The 17,322-nt window shown below is 43.0% G+C and overlaps 1 protein-coding gene across 2 annotated transcripts in view; it reads right to left on the minus strand.

The window, feature by feature from the left end:
- Positions 1-3,911, minus strand: part of frem1b (Fras1 related extracellular matrix 1b) — a 45,744-nt gene extending 41,833 nt beyond the window's left edge. The window contains exons 1-2 of one of the 2 annotated variants that reach the window (XM_074668642.1): positions 3,801-3,911; positions 1,770-1,934 (exon numbers count right to left, since the gene is read on the minus strand). The gene's annotated coding sequence lies outside the window, so the exon portion shown is untranslated. The remainder of the gene's footprint in view (positions 1-1,769; positions 1,935-3,800) is intronic. The other variant, XM_074668643.1, reaches the window with a different exon arrangement.
- Between the last annotated feature and the right edge of the window lie 13,411 nt (positions 3,912-17,322).

Here is a 17,322-nt window from a genome sequence, read left to right on the forward strand (position 1 = left end):
GCATGTTAGCGGACTTCTGGTTGACTCACTGCCAAAAACGAACTGTAAATGAGACTGAAACCTGAGTCAAGTTTACCGATTGTGCAACAGCTCGAGGAATCTGAAAGCACCCAACAACCTGTTAGCTGTGCCGCTGGGACTGGTCCAAATGGTTTCAATCAGGGGTCTTCAACCCTTTTGAGACTGAGGGGCTACCTCAAGGAGCTAAGGGTTTGATACAAACTTCCTGGACAAAATGCAAAGACCACTTTTTTGATTATAGTAAACGTGTTAATTATTCCAAAATTATTACGAATGATTTACGCAACAATGTTGGTAGGAAACGTTTCTGGAAGGAGCTCCATTGTGGTCAGTACTGTGTTTTTGTAAGTGGTTCTTGTGGGCCCCCAGGGGGCAGGGGCACCACTTGGTGACCCTGGTCTAAATGTTTTAAAACAACCTATTGAAACATTTTCCTTGCCTCCAGACAGGGGTGTGAAATTATACAATGAAGTGCCCTCTTAAATAGATAAATAAAAATAAATAAATACATAAAAGTTGGCGCCAGAAACCAGCCCCGCCCCCTCAGTCTGATTAAGTGATTCAGGTTAAAGTCAGTTTTTAAACCAGGCTGTAAACTTGTCTATTTCTGCTGAGAAAGTGCCTTTTTTGACTTATTGTGTATGTGGTTTCTGTAACTCCTGGTGTCAGCCTCCAGTGGACACTCATGGAACTGCAGATTGTAACACTTCCATGTGGCCTCACATTTTGAGACCCCTGGTTGCTGCCTGGGCCCTTAGACTGGAAAAAAAAAAATGGACGCCATCTTGCTGGACTCGAAGTGAGGTGGCCACAAAAACTGCTCCCCCTGGTGGCTGGCTGCTGTATAGGTCAAAAAGTGGTCAAACTTTACAAAATAAATACACCTGGTAGAAATGTTTTTCATATCTGATTGTTGTGGTGATTTGAAGGTATTATCAATATACGCTAAAGTGCCCTCTTGGGGGCGCCAAAAAGCATATCAAAGTGCACTCATAAGAAGCCAAAACTTGAGCTAAAGTAGACTTTTGCGTCACATTGCATGCGAAAGTGTCCTCTTAGAAGCCAAAACACACACTAGAGTGCCCCCTTCAGGAGCTAAATGTGCGCTAAAGTTCCCTATTACGTCAAAGGACCACCATAACGTCTTCTCTAGAGCCAAAGCCTGCGTCCTCTTTGGAGGCTTGAGTCTTTTGGAAAACATGTTGAATGTGCTGCGTGTCCCTTTTTTCGCTTCCACTGCCCCTTAAAAAGTCTGCTCCACGGCGCCCCCTAGGTGCGAAAACACAGCCTTCACAGCTACTTTGAGCTAGAGGTCTGATTTTTTGTTTGCATAACTATCATGTTAAAACTGACAAAAAAGTCTCTTATGACCACCATGAATTCCAAACAGGAAGTTCGTTAACTGGAGTCAAATGTCGGATTTTGGCGATTTTTAGGGTATGTATTCGAACAAACTAGTGCCACGTTTTTTTTCTGATCAGATTCAAATTTATTTTGTGGATAGATGAGACACTGAAGACTAAATGTTATGAAAGGATTTTTTGTAGCTCAATGGGCGTGGCCACAAACCACAGTCAAAGTTGACCATTTTTCTACTCAGTGGAAAGCTTACTAGCTTTAATTTCAGTGACTTCCTTTGTTCAGATCTGGTTTTTAAAAATTCACCGGACAGATAACAGAAAGTCCAGGTCCAGGCATCTGGATCCTCTTCCCATCCGTCTCTCTAGAGGAATTAATCTCCTTCTTACCTCTGCAGCCGTGGATCTGTCCCGTCTCTGCAGAAACCATCCAAACAGCGGCTGACACAGGACGTCTGCTGAGCGATCCCCCAGCTGCGGAAGTTTCTGGAAGTGACTCAGAGCTGCTGAATGGGAAACACGGGGTGTGTGGCTCTGAGGTGTACGGGCTGAGCTCTGAATGAAACATGATAATTAAGTTCAGACGCGACCACAGCCAGACCCACGCAGGTCTTTGAAGGCTGGTGCTGGATCTGCTGGACTCAGACTCTGTAGCTGCTCACTGTGCACATTTCAAACCTCCAGGTCAGATTACGGTCATTCAGAAACAAACACACCGGGATGTTAGCCTCTCTTCAGGTTTAAAACAACAAGACACAAACACACTAACTTCAAAACACAAGATACCACAAAACATGAACCCTTCATTTCAGCTCTGCCTGAAACGCTTCGTTTTAGCTGCTGTCTCTTTAAGAAGAACCCCCCTCCCTCTGATTGGCCACCTCTCTGGAGGTCTGCGACTCTTATCTTAAAATCTGTTTTAAAGTCTGTGTTAACTTTTTTTTATTATTATTATTATTTTATCTTATTTTGTTTTATTGTACCTTATTATTTTTAAATCTGCTGTGCATTAGATTTAAAAAAAAAAAAAAAAAAATTTAAATAATTTATTCTGTACAATTTTATTTTAGTTTGTAGGTTGTTTCAATGAAACTTTCTCTTTGTGACTTTATTTCTTTAATTTTTTTTAATTTTTATTTGATTTACTTTTTTTAAACATAAAAAATTATTATCTGGCAGGTTTTTTTTAAGATTCTTTATTTGACAATTGGACCTTTTCTGATGTGAAATGATTTATTTTTAAATTTATTTATTTATTTATTATTTTACATGGTAACTTATTTTCTGACTATTTTTTATTGTTTGTTTGTTTTTGACATTTAAACTTATTGTATAACTTATTGTCTGACCTGTAATATATTTTTTTGTTTGTTTTTCTGACTGTTTTTTTTCTTATTTTAAACATAGAAACTTTTTATCTGAAAGGACGTTTTTAAAGATTCTCTATTTGACAATGACACTTTTTCTGATGTAAAATTATTCATTTTTAAATATATTTATTCATCTATTTATTTATTTATTTGTTTGTTTATTTATTTATTTATTTATTTATTATTTTACATGGTAACTTGTTTTTTTTTTACTTTTTTTTACATAGAAACTTATCTGACAGGAAGTTTTTAAAGATTTTTTATTTGACAATGACACTTTTTCCTGATGTTACATTTTAAGATATTATCTTTTTATTGATTAACTAATTTATTTATTTATTTGTTAATTTACATGGTAACTTATATTCTGACTTTTTTTTTTTGTTTGTTTGTTTTGTTTGTTTTTCACATGTAAACTTATTTTCTGACCTGCAGTGTTTTTTTTCTGGTTCATTTGTTTTTTGTTTTACTTGGAAACTTATATATTCTGTGGTGAAATTTTGTCTAAGATTTTTTTTTTTTTTTTTTCTAACTAAAAATCCGACTAATTCTTCTGATTTAAAACATTTTTAGATTTAATTTCCCCGATACAGATTTTTGTTTTTGTTTTTAGACCTGTAAACTTATTTTTCTGACATATCCAACAGCACAGGAACACATAACTTTTGAGTTAAAAATCAGTTTGTAACTTTATCTGTTGGTAAATGAGTTTGTTTGTTGGGTGTAAATAGTTTTTCTTCATACAGTTGTTTGATGTTATAAAAGTTTAACTCCTCCTGTGTCTCTCTCTTCTGCCTGCACATGATTCAGTCTCATGTCTTTAAAACTGTTTCTGTCAGAGAAGTTAGACTTCACGTTTTTCGTCAGCTCTTCAGGATCTCAACCAACCACCGAGAAAGTTTCTCCTCAACTCCTGCCGCTCTGATCAGCCGTAAAGCTGAGCACACACTCCCCGTGAACGTGTGAATTTTCCCTCTGTGTGTCAGAGAGCAACAGCCGAGTGTGTGTGTGTGTGTGTGTGTGTGTGTGTGAAGCTGTGGTTGGCACCTACCTCCGCTTCTTGGAGCTTCTCTGTTCGTCTTCTTCACCTTCTGCACACGCTCAGAGGAAGAGGAATGCTGTCAAACACACACAAACACACACACACATACTTCACACTCACTGTTTGCCACCAACAACCCCCTTCCTCCTCCTCCTCCTCCTCCTCCTCCTCCTCCTCCTCCTCCTCCTCCTCCTCCTTCCACAGCTCAGCGTCGCCCTGAGACGTCTGGCATCCAACTACACGGAGAGGCAGAGAGTGAGCAGAGGGGTTAACGGTGAGATAGGAGGACAAAAGCAGGGAGAGTTTCCTCAGAGTCTGTCCTGAAGCCAAAACCAGAGACCAGCAGAGACCAGCAGAGACCAGAGGGAGGGGGGGCAGACAGGAAATGTGCTGTGAGGTTTCCAGGACTTTTATTTTTACAGCCCCCTGCCTCTCCGCCTCAAACTCTCTCAGGCTCTTTATTTCCTCGCTGTGACGCTGAAAACCTGCTTTTAAACCTGGGTCCTCACCAGATATGTCTGCAGTCTGGCTCTGTTCTGGTGACTGAGTTTGTGAACTCACACCAGCTGAGTGTTCAGTCTGACGAGCTGAGTGACTGACGGACAGCTGGAGTCTCAGAACGAGGAGTTCCCGCGCTTCACACTCCATTGATCAGTCTCTCCTCATCCATGTTGGGCTGTAAAACCTCAAACCTGTCGACTCCTGGTCTGGCTCCTCTCAGTATGTCTGTTTGTCATTGTAGTAAAGATAAATATGAACTGATTCTGACACAGTTTGTTTTATTTTGAAAGTCTCTGGATGTTTTTAGGTAGCTTCCGGGGACAACTTCCTGTCCTGCTCAATCTTTACTACAATGACTTTATGCATCATGGCTCCAGTATCCGGCAAAAATGGGAGCCAACTTAAAACCTATCTGATCTGGTGCTGTGATGGAACATTTGGAGTATTTCTGTCATTAAAATTGACAATCTGAGCCTTCTGACAAATTCTGCCAGAATTAGAGTTCTGTCCTTGATGTCAGAGTTCTGTCTTTGATGTCAGAGTTCTGTCTTTGATGTCAGAGTTCTGTCTTTGATATCAGAGTTCTGTCTTTGATGTCAGAGTTCCGTCCTTGATGTCAGAGTTCCGTCTTGGATGTGAGAGTTCTGTCTTTGATGTCAGAGTTCCGTCTTTGATGTCAGAGTTCTGTCATTGATGTCAGAATTCCATCGTTGACGTCAGAGTTCAGTCGTTGATGTCAGAGTTCTGTCTTTGATGTCAGAGTTCCGTCTTGGATGTCAGAGTTCTGTCTTTGATGTCAGAGTTCCGTCTTTGATGTCAGAGTTCTGTCATTGATGTCAGAATTCCATCGTTGACGTCAGAGTTCAGTCGTTGATGTCAGAGTTCTGTCTTTGATGTCAGAGTTCTGTCTTTGATGTCAGAGTTCTGTCTTTGATGTCAGAGTTCTGTCTTTGATATCAGAGTTCTGTCTTTGATGTCAGAGTTCTGTCTTTGATGTCAGAGTTCTGTCTTTGATGTCAGAGTTCCGTCCTTGATGTCAGAGTTCCGTCTTGGACGTGAGAGTTCTGTCTTTGATGTCAGAGTTCCGTCTTTGATGTCAGAGTTCTGTCTTTGATGTCAGAGTTCTGTCTTTGATATCAGAGTTCTGTCTTTGATGTCAGAGTTCTGTCTTTGATGTCAGAGTTCTGTCTTTGATGTCAGAGTTCCGTCCTTGATGTCAGAGTTCCGTCTTGGACGTGAGAGTTCTGTCTTTGATGTCAGAGTTCCGTCTTTGATGTCAGAGTTCTGTCTTTGATGTCAGAGTTCTGTCTTTGATGTCAGAGTTCTGTCTTTGATATCAGAGTTCTGTCTTTGATGTCAGAGTTCTGTCTTTGATGTCAGAGTTCTGTCTTTGATGTCAGAGTTCCGTCCTTGATGTCAGAGTTCCGTCTTGGACGTGAGAGTTCTGTCTTTGATGTCAGAGTTCCGTCTTTGATGTCAGAGTTCTGTCTTTGATGTCAGAGTTCTGTCTTTGATGTCAGAGTTCCATCGTTGACGTCAGAGTTCAGTCGTTGATGTCAGAGATCTGTCTTTGATGTCAGAGTTCCGTCTTTGAAGTCAGAGTTTTTTCTTTGACGTTAGAGTTCTGTCTTTGACATCAGAGTTCTATTTTTGAAGTCAGAGTTCTATCTTTGATGCCAGAGTTCTATCTTTGACGTCAGAGTTCCATATTCAAAGTCAGAGGCCCTTTTTTGATGTCAGAGTTCTGTCCTTAATGTCAGAGTTCTGCCCTTGATCTCAAAGGTAAATCTCGCCCAAACCCTCTTATGTTCTAAGGCCATGACTGACAGCTGTGTGGACCAATGAGGCTCCTGCTGTGGCTGTGTGCCCTGTTTGTGCTCCAAACCCACTCAAGAACCGGTTCTGCTGTGGACCGGATCCACCTGAAGGAACCTTCAGCTGATGAACGTACGGGGCTGTTTTCAGTCCATGAATCTACAAACTCTGCTCTCCTCGTTAACTCTTGTGTTTGGACGCAAACTCAGGTCACCACCCTGCTGAGCTGCTGACCTCTGTCTCTACACACACACACACACACACACACACACACACACACACACACACACACACACACACACACACACACACACACACACACAGCGGTGAATTACTTCCACAGATACAGGGAGGAAACCCTCTCTAATGGAAGAAGCAGCGGTGAAGGAAAAACAGATCAGACTTATTATTTCTGTGCGATCAGAAGCTAAATGTGGTCGTTTTGGTTTTCCTCTTGTTTTTCTACGTGTTTGTATCAGATTTCATCATTTGAAGAGAACTGATCCAGCAGGGGGTGTTTGGTTGTGTTTGCTGTGTGCTTGTTTTTCAGAGCAGCGTCTCCAAAGAGTCTGAGTGTTTAAACACATGTTGGTAGAAAAACCACAGAGAGAAACGGCAGCAGCAGCAGTTTGCTCTGCGGAGGGTCTGATCCCTCAGAAAATGATCCAGGAGGAAGGAAACGATCCGGACATGAAGAATCAAACCCTGTCTAAAATATTGCACTGAGGTTTAACTTCATCAGAGGTATTTAAGTCGCTTAGTTGTTTTGTTGCTTTTTTTTTTTCAATTTCAAAAACACACATTTAGTGAGTAAACATGAGCAAAGTTTCAGACCATTAATGCCCTGAACATCTTGTTCTAAAATCTAGAAGAGAATTTGGTGAGAAGAGCACATGATGAGCTCAATTTGTGACATCACTGATGGGGGTTGTTTCAAAAGAGCCCAGGAAACGTAAAACTTGCCGAGCAAAAAACATCCTCCTCCTAGTGGAGCAGATAAGTGAAAAAATCGTTCACATGATGATGCAAGCATGAAATTTGGCACAGATACTCTCTAAGGGACACTTTTGTGAAATAAAACATTAGACACGCCAAAATTCAAGATGGCGGCCATTTTTAAAGATGGCCGCCATTTCTATTAGACGATTCTTATTTCAAAAGTTCCAATGGTGATGCAAGCACGCAATTTGGTACAGATACTCTCTAAGTACTCTGTTTTGAAATAAAACATTAGACACGACAAAGTTCAAGGTGGTAGCCATTTTCAAAGATGGCCGCCACTTTGTTGAACGCTTGTTATCTGAATTTTTGCACATACACTCTCTAACACTCATGAAAAATCAATTTAGACACCCCAAAATACAAATTGGTGACCATTTTTCATGAGGGGGGGCCATTTTATTCAAGATGGCTGCCATTTCAGTTGAACGCTCATTATTCCAACTCAAACTCAAACGGTGATGCAAATGTAAAATTTGGCACAACTACTCTTTAAGGGACACAAAAACTATGCTAGACATACAAAAATTGAAGATTGCCGCCATTTTTCAAGATGGCCGCCATTTTGTTTTAAAAGCTCTGTTTTCGAGAACATTAATAATAATAATGACAATACTAATAATTTAATGGCAAAAACAATAATTACATGAATGCTAAAAAGAATACATTAAAAGACGTTAATTAATAATAATTGTTATTACTATTAAAATAATTTTAAGAAGAAAAATAATAAAAACCTAAAAAAAATTAAATATGTTTTATGCTACAGAGGTGAGAGAATTAAATTACAGGCACTTATTTTGCAGGGAATTTTTTTTTTTTTTTTTTTTTTTTTTTTTATCAAACAGCTTAAATTGGAAGGTGCAAATGTTTCAGGTAACAGCCTATGCCGTTAGGGGGCAGTCCTGGCAGGTTTTACCAATTCGGACAGGTCAAAGGGTAAGGAGTTAGACAAAACACAGTCAAATAAACACTCTTGGCGCACAGTTTTGAAGTTTGGAGTGGCTGTAAATGGTTTCTCGTAAATGGACCTCACGAGCACTCTTAACACCAGTTTTCTAGTACAGTGGTGGTTATCCTGAAAAATGACTACCATTTTTTATATTCAAGTGTCAAATGTCCTTGTTCAAGTGAGTGGCTCAGAAGGAGTATTTGTGCCTTCTTTTAAGCTTGCATCACCATTAGAACCATTGAAAAAAGGTGCATACAATAAAAATAGCAGCCATCTTTAAAAATGGCCGCCATCTTAAAATTTTGTTGTGTCTAACGTTTTGTTTCAAAAGAGTGTCCCTTAGAGAGTATCTGTACCAAATTTCATGCTTGCATCACCATTTGAACGATTCTCTCGAAATTTTACAGTTATCTGCTCCACTATCCAGATTTTGTTGCTAGGAGCTTTCCATCCAAACTTTAAAGTCCAAAAAAAGTCAAAATTTCTGTTAAACATAAAGACCCAATGCTGATTGGCCTCCAGAGGAGAGGGCTGGCCAATCCAAAGGAAGGGGGTTTGTCTTAAAGAGACAGTGCCTGAAACAAAAAAGTGGCTGAAATAAGAGTTAATCTATGACATCAGAAAGGGAATTTAAGGATACTATGAGGACACCTGAGGGACAAAATAAAGACAAAAAAAAAACAAAATACCCCCTCTTTAAGTTTTATGCTATGCAGATGATACACAACTCTTGACAACTACTCAACGTTTGAGTCCCTAAAAGATCCTTTTCTCCGCTTCCTTGGTCTATAACATGAGCTGCTTTGTTTGAAACGGTCAGATTTGAAGATAAAACCTCCGTGTCTCCTTGTGATGACCTCAGCAGTGCGAGGTCGGGCGCAGAAAGTTGCTCTGAAGTTGAGGCGTGTCTGTCACTCTGGATTTAGATCCGTTCGGAGGCTTCAGTGCCAGAAACGTCGCTGCGGCTCTCCCTGACTTCCAGCTGACTGTCCGGCGCTCTCTGATCACTTCTGACTGCTACCCTTTGCATGGCGACTTTAGACTTTGCCACGGCGTTTGGCCCTGCGCCCACCTCCCCGGCCCCGGGCCCCTGTCAGCCTGACGCTGTGACTCCTCCACCGCCTGAAATTAATTTCCCTTCCTCACTGACCCATGATTAAACGCTGGAGCGGTTTGTGCTGATGAGTGGAGGCAGGAAAGAAACAAGAAGCTGAGTTCTCTTTTGGACTTCCAGAAACGCGGGAACATTTTGTCCCCGTGCTCGCCGAGCGGCGGAGTCTCTGGGTGTTGAATACACAGAGGTGGAGCTGCGTGTTGGCGGTCGTCGCCTCGTAACAGATCCGTTGGCTGAGAAAGTGAGAGTTTGCAGCTTTAGGAGTTCAGTCATTATCAGGTGCTCCTCCGGTTGAGGCGCGGAGCCTCTTTCTTAAAGTGTGAGATGAAAGCGGCGCCGCTTTGGAGCCGTTCACTGAAGCCGCTCCACCGGCGCCGTGTTGGCAGGAGAATCAGAGCGGCAGTTCGCTGCCAGCCTCATGGCACCCGTTCAGCTCGGTGGCACCGGCCCACGAAGAGGCAGCGCTGCCCCCCCCCACGGAGAGGCAGAGACGGGACGTCTTTATTTAGAAATTCACACTGAAAGCGACTGTTGAAACACTCCAAACACGCTCTGACTTCAGAGTCACACATTCAGAGACAGGTTTCTACTTCCTGTCTGCGGGAAAACAAAGAAAGACGCAGAAATTATTGAGTCGCTCTGCAAACACGTGACGGTTTTATCAGCGCTCGAACTCACTGGTCTGATTCAGAGTCTTCTTTTGAAGTTTGGCAGAAAGATGGCCGTCATCTCTGTGGCCAGAAACATCCGAGAGCTGGAGAGGGACGAGGGGTTAACAACGAAAGAGACATCAGCCAAATGTTACAGTACGTTCATCTGTAAACCAACGAGACCAAGACTCTGGTCTGGATCTGACGTTTAGCGTCTGAGAGACAGGAAGAGGAAGAGATCAAAGCAACGAGATCAAAGCAACGAGATCAAAGCAACGAGATCAAAGCAACGAGATCAAAGCAACGAGATCAAAGCAACGAGATCAAAGCAACGAGATCAAAGCAACGAGATCAAAGGAACGAGATCACAGGAATAGAATGCTTTTCAACTCTACTTTTTTCTACTTTTTTTTTTTACTATTAATTAATTATTAATTATAAAGTTACACTGTCCATCAGAAATAAAACTTTCTTGTTTTTTCACACTGTTCTCATCACCTGGTCCCCCTATTTTCAGGTTAAAAAAAAAAAAAAACAGAAAAAAAATGGCTTAAATTTTGTTTTCTAAGTTAAGACCATGACTATTTTAACTTCATTTCCTCAACGTAAGATCATTTAACTTAATGTTTCAACGTTTACATCTGCATTTTAATCATTGTTCAACAAACTCAACATATTTCTCTAAAATCTTTTCTTTATTTCCAGCATTTTTCTATTTTAAAGCTTGATGTTGTCTTCATTATTTTATGTCAAGCTTGAAATAATGATTTTGAAACACAAAAAAATTAAATTCATGATTTCTTTCAACATTTACTCTGTATTTCATGTCTAATTTTGGACTTGAAAAAAATTAAAATCATCCCAACAATGATCCCTCTGTTTGAACTTATTATTTCTCTCTTTATTTATTTAATTATTTATTTTTATTCATGTTTTTTTGTTTTTTTTGCTTTCATATTTTTAAATCTTAACTTTATTTTTCCCATCTTTAAATTGTTTCTTTGTCAACTTAAATTTTATTTGCTGTTTTTCTACTTCCTTTCAAATTTTTGGTGCTTTAAGTCTTGTCTGGACACAGGAAGTTTTGAATTTATATATATATATATATATATATATATATATATATATATATATATATATATATATATATATATATATATATATATATAATAAAGAACTTTGTTGTCATTGTAACAAGTAAAACAAAATTGGAGTCACAGCAGAAATCAAGAAAACCAAAGTAAGAACGTGTATAGAAAGTGTAAAAAGCTCCATAAGAAAATAGCTGCTGACAGCTTGTCCATCATTGTCCAGTCAGCCAGCCTCCACCTCCACAGGGTCCAGGACTGAGCTTCTTCAGCAGTCTGTTCAGTCTCTGTCTCCTGGATCCTGGATCCTAGCATGATGCTACTCTGCCCTCTGGTATTCCCTCTGTTGCTGGGTTAGCACAGCTAGCTCGTCCATCTTATTGGAGATAGATCTTACGTTCCCAATAACGATGGATGGAAGGACAGGTCCATGTCGTCACTTCTTAGCTCACACCTGAGAACCAGCAAGTTGTCCTCACCTCCTTCTCCTCACCTTGTGGGAAACACCCGGCCTAGCACCAGTTAGCATTGACATGCTAAAGGCTGCTAACAGCTGATTTCACATGTAAACAATGCAGCCATGGTTACATGTAGGATCTCCAGACAAACACAGGAGAAAAAGTAGTAAAAATATCACTGAAGACACAAAAAGTTTGGTGTCCATGACCAACAATGAGCCATGTTTGTGTGTTTTAAACATACGTGTTATGACAAAGAAAACATCACTGAACTTCTTTTTATTTTCCCAGCCCTCAAACTTTTTTTCTGAGCGCCCTCTGCTGGACCACAAAGAAACTGTCTTTTACCTCATTAAACCAGAATTAAAAACCAAACCTGTCATTTCACATCAGACTCACAACTCTCCCTGTGTTTGAATAAAAGTGAGAAAAGCTGAAAAAAAACGACTTCCTGTTTCGTTAGTTTGTGACATCAGACTCTGAACTCTGAACACGCTGAGACTGATCTGCTCTCAGGCCCATTACTCCCATTAAAGACTCAAACTGGTGACCAGTGGAGCTTCAGAGTCACTCAGAGGAGCTGTCAGCTCCGATACGTCAGAGCCACTGAGTGACGACTCCCCCCTCCTCCTCCTCCTCCTCCTCCTGGATTTTTGGGGAGGTTATCAAGGAGAAATGGATCACACACACACACACACACACACACACACACACACCTGCCTGGAGCTTTGCCGGCAGTATCAGGTGAGGCTTGATTGAAGGGGAATCAGACGTCTGGATGGAGACGATGATGAGCGAGGAGGAGGAGGAGGAGGTGTGTTTGAGGGGATATCACCTCCTCGTGAAGATGGAGGCTTTTGGGGTTTTTAGGGGGGGAGGTTTGGGGGAGTCAGACCTTCCCTGGCAGCGATGAGGAGGGCGGAGCTCATCCTCAGATTATGCAAATGAGGCGTCGTTTTGATGCAAAACAAGCCGGACTGGACGCTAATGTTTCCCCAGTCGTGAAAGGCCGAGACTCCCTGGGAGAAATACCAGAAGAGGGAGGGTGGAGGGGGGTGGAGGAGCGGCGTAAGGAGCAGGGGAGTCTGGGTAATAAGCGCGGCGGTGCAGGCGGCTCCCCCAGCGTTATACATTATCATATTTCCACGTAATTAGTTGGTTTTTCCACATGAAATGAGGAAGCAGCTCGACGGTGCGTTCACTGCCGCGAGGACAGCCGGCCGCCGCTCCTCCTCCTCTGATTCTAAGTGACGACCTCTGACCTTTTCCTCTCACATCATCGACCCACCAACCCCACACACACACACACACACACACACACTCTCACACACACAGAGTTAACCAACCCGTCTCCAGCCTCTCTCTGAGTCCGAGGATCAGATGAAGATCTGAACGGAGGCCATTACTGAGAGACAGCGAGCTAACCGGAGCCTCCAGGCGGCCTGTGGCGGTTTGCGTTCAGTATCACAAACACACACACACACACACACACACGGAGGGTAGCCTGGGCACACAACCAAACACACACATGATAGTATTTTAAGTGGTTTTGGATCCTGAGAGACCTGCTGAGACCCAACGAGACGCCAAAACCCTTTATCTGATATCCTGACCTGAAGGCGTCCTGCAGCAGGGACAAAACCGAGGACTTCAGCTCGTCTTCATCAGGGAAAACTGAGCAAACCAACACTTGATTGGAAGCAGACCCAGATCTGTGTCTCTGATCAGCAGGTATCAGGATCACCTGGGAGGATCTCCACACCTGGTGACAATCAGAGGTCACGTCAGGAGGCTGAGGTCGACCTGTGTGGGAAAAAGTAAAACAATCAGCGATCTGTGGAGATAAACTTTAACCTGATTCATGATATACAACAGTGAATAGATTCACTGAGCTCTGCTTTTACAAGTAATATGGTAAATACAGGGATGTGTATGGAGAACTGCTTCCTCTTAAAGGTCCCATATTTTGCAAAAATCACTTTATTAAGTCTTTTAGTTAAATTTGTGGGTCTTTGTCTTTCCTCCCAGCCCACAAAATGTGATATTTAATGACCAAACCTGTTCTTAGTAGAGCTTGTTAATGTAAAATCCTGACCACTCCCCTGCCAAAGTTGAAGAGCCATCACTGCTCTGTTTTTGGCTGTAAACAGCCACATAGCTCCATGCTCAAGCTTCCCATCTCAGAAGAAGACAGACTAAGTGTCTAGAGTTCATTTATCAGGAAATGTTCCAGCTACACTCAGTAAAACTGAGCATGTGTGTGCTAGTCACTTCACGGCCGACTGCTTTTCCAACTTTGGACAGTCCAACAGAGGGCTAGCCAATAGACTGGTCCTGAATCCAGGCGCATTACCAACCATCCTCCAACAAACCTGGGACCCTGGAAATGTGAGTATTTTAAATGCTGTGTGCTGTGGAGCAGATGGAAGAGCTTTTCCTCAGTGTCCCCCCTGTCTCTGTGTTAGCTTCAGGATGCTAACTTTAGCTGCAGTTAGCCTGTTGTTTTAGCCTGTAATGTTACGGTAAACCAGCTTCTCTGTTTTCTAAACATTGTGCACTCGGAGCTCGTGGCGCCGCTCTCAGTGACGTGAAGAGCGGGGCGGTATCAGCGGTGGCTCATTTACATATGAAGGCCACGCCCACTAAATCAGAGCGTTCTGAACAGAGGGGCTATGAGAGCCTGGAAACAATGCTGCTGTGCTTGATTTATTGGCTTTTTGGACCAAAACATGTTACTACCATTTCATGAAGACATCAATGATCCAGATTAAACTGCAGGAAAGGAGCAGGGGATGGGAACTTTAACAGCTGATCAGAAATGGTTGATTATTCGCATTATGCCAGAGCAGCTGGGCCCCTCTCCAAAAAGCCCCCCACAAAAAAAAAAAAAAGAAGGAAAAAAAAATTTTTTTTGAAGCTTTTGGTGATTTTTGTGTTAAATGATCAGCCCCTGTGGTTTCAGGATCCAGCGTTACGCAGATGATACCCTGCTCTTCACGTCCTTACAGTTAGCTAACGTCCAGCTCAGCTCAAACAAACCTGTGCTGCAGTTCTTAAAGATAAAACACGCTCCTTCCTCCCTTCCTTCCTTTCTTCTCTCCTTCCTTCCTTCCTTCCTTCTTCACCTCGTGTCCCCTCCTGAGAATGATTCAAACGTCCCTCTCATGTCAAAATCACCCAAAACTCCTCCTGACGTGACATCTCCGTGCTCTCCCTCCGTCCCCGGGGGTCCTGCTGAAACCGTGCCATCATGCGTGTCGCAGGCGGCGTGAGCTCAGGCTAACCAGGCCCGGGCGGAGAGATGGACGGACGGAGGGACGGATGGAGGGATGGATGTACCGGAGGCTGCAGGCTGGGCGAGGCGGAGCGGCTGCATGGCGTGAGTCCCACGGAGCGCGCTCAGTGAAGCAGCAGGCGAGCAGTAGCTTCAGATTAGCCCGCTGAGGCTGGAGAGGAGTTGGCTGCAGTCCGGACTTCATGCATCATCAGCCAGAGTCCTGTCCTGCTGGGCGTGTGTGTGTGAGTGTGAGTGTGTGTGTGTGTGTGCAGTCCTTAGTGTGTGTGCTTTGAACAGGAAGCCATGGTTATCCCTCTGCTGACATGTAACTTGTATTAAAGTCATTTATGGAGGTTTCTCTTCTTTGATCCAGTTTTGATTGAATATTTGATCAGCAGCTCTGCTCCTGATGCTCCGTCAAACACGACCTTTCCAGAAATTTCTGGAAACTTCCTTTTGAAAAGCAACATGAAAACATGTTTCAGCAAATGTTTAAACACAAACAGTTCAAAAAATTTGAGCATTTTCAGGATTGAACCAAACGACAACCTCTGAGACAGAAATGTCATAACCTGCAGTTCCTGGAGTGTCCACCAGGGGCTGTGTGCAGAAACAGAAGAAACCACATACACACCCATACAAAGAGCTGTGGAGACAGAGGATTTAAAAACACCTGGAACATCCAGAGGCAGAGGATTCCGGAATGTAGTGACATCACAAAGACAGAAAGCTCTCTGTGCTTGATGATGAACATTCTAGAACCTCACTGATGGAGCTGCAGCATAAACTGAAAGAAGACCTGTGACACTGCACCTCCAGACCATAGACTGTGTATAGAGTGGACAGTGTGGCTCCGCCAGTTATCATTGTACGGTTTTGAAGCTAAAATTTCATGTCACAGGTGCTGCCATTGGCAGCCAGAGTCTGTGCAGTAGAGACTGTGAGGGATTCTGGGAGAATCTGAGTGGAGCTGGGTGACAAAAATATTATTATTTTTTTCTTTGGAGAGTCTAATCACTTCCTGACTCTACTCCTGACATATTTAACAATCCGAGAAAAAAATACACGAGAACGTCAGCTGTCAATCATCGTTAAACATTACTAAAACCTCATTTTTAACCTCGTATAACTGATGAAAACAAAACTTTTCAGAAAAAAGAGGACTTGAATACAAGACAGCCAAATGATATCTTCAAATCACCACAACAATCAGACGAGAGAAACATTTCTACCAGGTGGATTAATTTTTTTAAAGTTTGACCACAGCCCATCTGGAATGACTGGGGAGATGGAGTTTTAAACCTATACTGCAGCCAGCCACCAGGGGGGGGAATTGGGGAGACCACCCTTCGTGTCGAGCAAGATCACGTCCTTTTTTTTTGCAGTCCATGAAAACACCTAGAACGTCCAGAGGCAGAGAGTTCCGGAATGTAGTGACATCACAAAGACAGAAAGCTCTCTGTGCTTGATGATGAACATTCTAGAACCTCCTTGATGGAGCTGCAGCATAAACTGAAAGAAGATCTGTGACACAAAGATGAAGCAACGGCAGAGGAAAAAACAAAAAAAATCCTGATATTATTTCTGAATTTCCTGTTTTGATGAGATACTATCTCATAAAAACAAAGTTTTTCTGAAAAGCTTCGATGATTAGTCAGGTAAAGTGAGGGTGTAACCACATTGGATGGTCAACGTCACATAACCTCCTAAAAACTGGATTTGTGTAAAGTGTGACCCTGTTAACTGGTGACCCTCAGCTGACAATCACCGACACGTTCGGCTCAGCAGCTAGCAGTTAGCAGTTAGCACGGTCACTCTTTGCTCCAGAACACCTGTAGCTGCACAGAAGGTGACGCTGTGATGTCGTAACGATTCTGGACATTGAACACAAAGCAGACATCTCAGGTGTGAAATACTGATGCTGACAGAAAGAAGAGTCGAGTGATGAGGGGAGGAGGAGGAGGAGGAGGAGGAGGAGGAGATGAAGGAGGAGGATGTTGGCTGGTGGAGGAGCAGGATGGGGCAGCGTGGCGTCGCTCCAGTCCGCTGGCCGGAGCCCAGTTGGTGCTTAATCACAGCGAGCGGTCAGCCTCCGCCTTTCACAGCCAGCTGACATCAGGACAGAGTGTGTGTGTGTGTGTGTGTGTGTGTGTGTGTGTGTGTGTGTGTGTGTGTGTGTGTGTGTGTGTGTGTGTGTGTGTGTGTGTTTGGAGAGGTGTTAGGGGAGTTGGGGCTTCCCTTCCCCCCTCCACCCCTCACCTCCCATGCAGCATGAAGGTGTGTAATCCGCAGCCAGGAGTGTGTGTGTGTGTGTGTGTGTGTGTGTGTGTGTGTGTGTGTGTGTGTGTGACCTGCCAACACATCGAGTGCTCACAGACGGCGAGCTGAGCCAAGGCCGGAGCCGAGCTGCCAACCGCGCTGGGTGACCCGTCCGTCCACCGCTCGTCCCCAGACGCTCCAACAGCAGCACAGTGCCAGGGTGTGTGTGTGTGTGTGTGTGTGTGTGTGTGTGTGTGTGTGTGTGTGTGTGTGTGAATAGGAGCTTTAAGGTGTGAAAACGTCTCATGATGACAGTTTGGCCGCTGAAACTCAGCAGCTGCACGGCGTCACTTTAACGTCCCCAGTGATTGTGTGGTTAAAGCAGCCGCTCGGCTCCATGAGGAGGAAACTCAGAGAT

Source organism: Halichoeres trimaculatus, unplaced genomic scaffold (genome assembly GCF_033239565.1).
Source record: "Halichoeres trimaculatus isolate MK-OKI-2021-1 unplaced genomic scaffold, fHalTri1.1 fHalTri1_scaffold_4, whole genome shotgun sequence".
In the NCBI taxonomy this organism is placed as follows: domain Eukaryota; kingdom Metazoa; phylum Chordata; class Actinopteri; order Labriformes; family Labridae; genus Halichoeres; species Halichoeres trimaculatus.